This window comes from Dipodomys ordii, unplaced genomic scaffold, assembly GCF_000151885.1.
Source record: "Dipodomys ordii isolate 6190 unplaced genomic scaffold, Dord_2.0 Scaffold14, whole genome shotgun sequence".
Classification (NCBI taxonomy): domain Eukaryota; kingdom Metazoa; phylum Chordata; class Mammalia; order Rodentia; family Heteromyidae; genus Dipodomys; species Dipodomys ordii.
The window spans coordinates 154,202-156,360 of NW_012267230.1; the positions used below are offsets into that span (position 1 = coordinate 154,202).

General features: G+C 40.3%; 1 protein-coding gene across 1 annotated transcript in view; it reads left to right on the forward strand.

Moving 5' to 3' along the window:
* Acsm3 (acyl-CoA synthetase medium-chain family member 3) overlaps window positions 1-2,159 on the forward strand; it is a 59,843-nt gene that overhangs the window by 32,935 nt on the left and 24,749 nt on the right. The gene's annotated exons all lie outside the window — the stretch shown is intronic.

Below are 2,159 nucleotides of genomic sequence, written 5' to 3' on the forward strand. Positions count from 1 at the left end.
CCAGCTTTTTCTGTGTATGTGGTGCTGAGGAATTGAACCCAGGGCCTCATGCATGCAAGGCAAGCACTCTACCACTGAGCCACCTTCCCAGCCCCACCACTCCAATTTTCAAGTGGTTTATTGGAGATAAGAGTATCACGGACTTTCTGCCCGGGCTGGCTTTGAACCGTGATCCTCAGACCTCAGCCTCCTGAGTAGCTGGGATTACAGGCATGAGCCACCGGCGCCCAGCTGTTTGTTTTAAACAAAAAGGAGTAGAAAGCAATTCCAAGAATTGGGGACTGCGTGCGCGTGTGCTCCCTTGATTAAAAAAAAAAAAAGAATTGTGGCTCACACTATGATTCTAGCTACTGAGGAAGCAGAGATCTGAGGATCACATCTCTAAGTCAGCCAGGGCTAGAAAGTCTTATTTCCAATCAATCATCAAAAAGCCAGAAGTAAAGCTGTACCAAAAGTGATAGAGCATTTGCCTTGAGCAAAAGAGCTCAGGGACAGTGCCCAAGCTCTGAGTAAAAGCCCCAGCACACACAAAAAAGGTTTGAAATGGCATGTCTCTCAACATCCAGAAATAAAGGCCTCAGATTTATTTCTAAATACTTCATGTAACTCCTAATGAGTTATAATCTTTCTATAGGAAATATATTCCATTAAGTTGGTTGGAATGAAACTTACCTGTATAATAATCTCTAAGTTCATATTTGGTTTGCCTTTTTGCAGGCTGGAAAGAAGCCTTCCAATCCAGCCTTCTGGTGGATCAGTGGAAATGGAGAAGAGGTGAAGTGGAGCTTTGAGGAACTGGGGTCTTTGTCCAAGAAACTCGCCAATATACTTACAGAAGCCTGTTCACTGCAAAGGGGAGATAGAGTCATTGTGATTCTGCCCAAGATCCCGGAGTGGTGGCTTGCAAATGTGGCCTGTCTGCGAACAGGTCAGTAATGCTTGCAATCCAATCACATTAAATTAAGCAGGGTAAAACATTTTCTCTTAGCTCTACAAAGAAATATGTATTTCTATTTTAACTGTTTGGGCATATTGTTTGCTTATAAATCTATCACTACTATAAAGCTATGTAAGCTCCTAAAAAGCCATGTACTTCCAATGATTGGAAAACAGTCAATGTTGAGTAAAATATTTATTAAATTAATATTCTTATCATAACAAATATTATTCATCTATTAATTATAATCATTAATTCCATTGAAAAAGTGTTAGTCTATTCTATTTCATGTATATCTGTGAAGTATATGTTGAAAAAGGAAAGCCCACTTTTAAGCAGTTTTTTTAAACAAAATGATTGTTTTCATGAGTGTTGCTTAAGCTCACTTGGTAAGGAACTGTTTTTGATTGCTAGGAATAGATACCTATTTATTATTAGTGCAATAAGAAAGGAGAGTTATTGAGTTATGGCTATCAGAAGCCTCATAAGGGAAAAAAGTGTAGAAGGAACAAGGGAGTTTCTGGAAGAGAACAGACTCTAGCCAGCAGCCTCTTTCTCTGTTTCTTTTGTTCTAAAGTGCCCTTTGACTTCTTCTCTCTGCTAATACGTGGCTCTCTGTTCTATAATCTGCTTGGTGTATGGGTTTGATTTGCTAACTCAAATGCTTCAGACTCTAATCTATGTGACCCATACACTCAATCTATTAATTTTTTGGGGGGGGTCCAGTTGTGGGGCCCGAACTCTGAGCCTGGGCACTCTCCCTTAGCTCTTCAGCTCAAGGCTAGCGCTCTACCACTTGAGCCACAGCACCACTTCTGGCTTTTTTCTTTTTGCTTAAGTGATGCTGAGGAATTGAACCCAGGGCCTCATGCATGCAAGGCAAGCGCTCTACCACTGAGCCACCTTCCCAGCCCTATTCTTTTAAATTTTTGAGGCAAACAGAGTTCAAGCCCCATGACTGACAAAAAAAATGTTTTGGGGCAAAATCTGATGAACAAAACATAGATGTGGTCAGAGGCAGTTTTGTCTTCCAAAAACATAATAAACGTGGTTATTGGCAGGGAGAAAAGCAAATTCTCTTGGAAGGATGAGAAAGGATCAATCTAATATTCTTTTTTTTCTTTTTTACTGTAAAAATGTCATACACAGGGGTTAGAGTTACATGAGTAGGGTAATGAGCACATTTCATAGCGAGCATTGTTTCCCCTACCATCACTTCCCT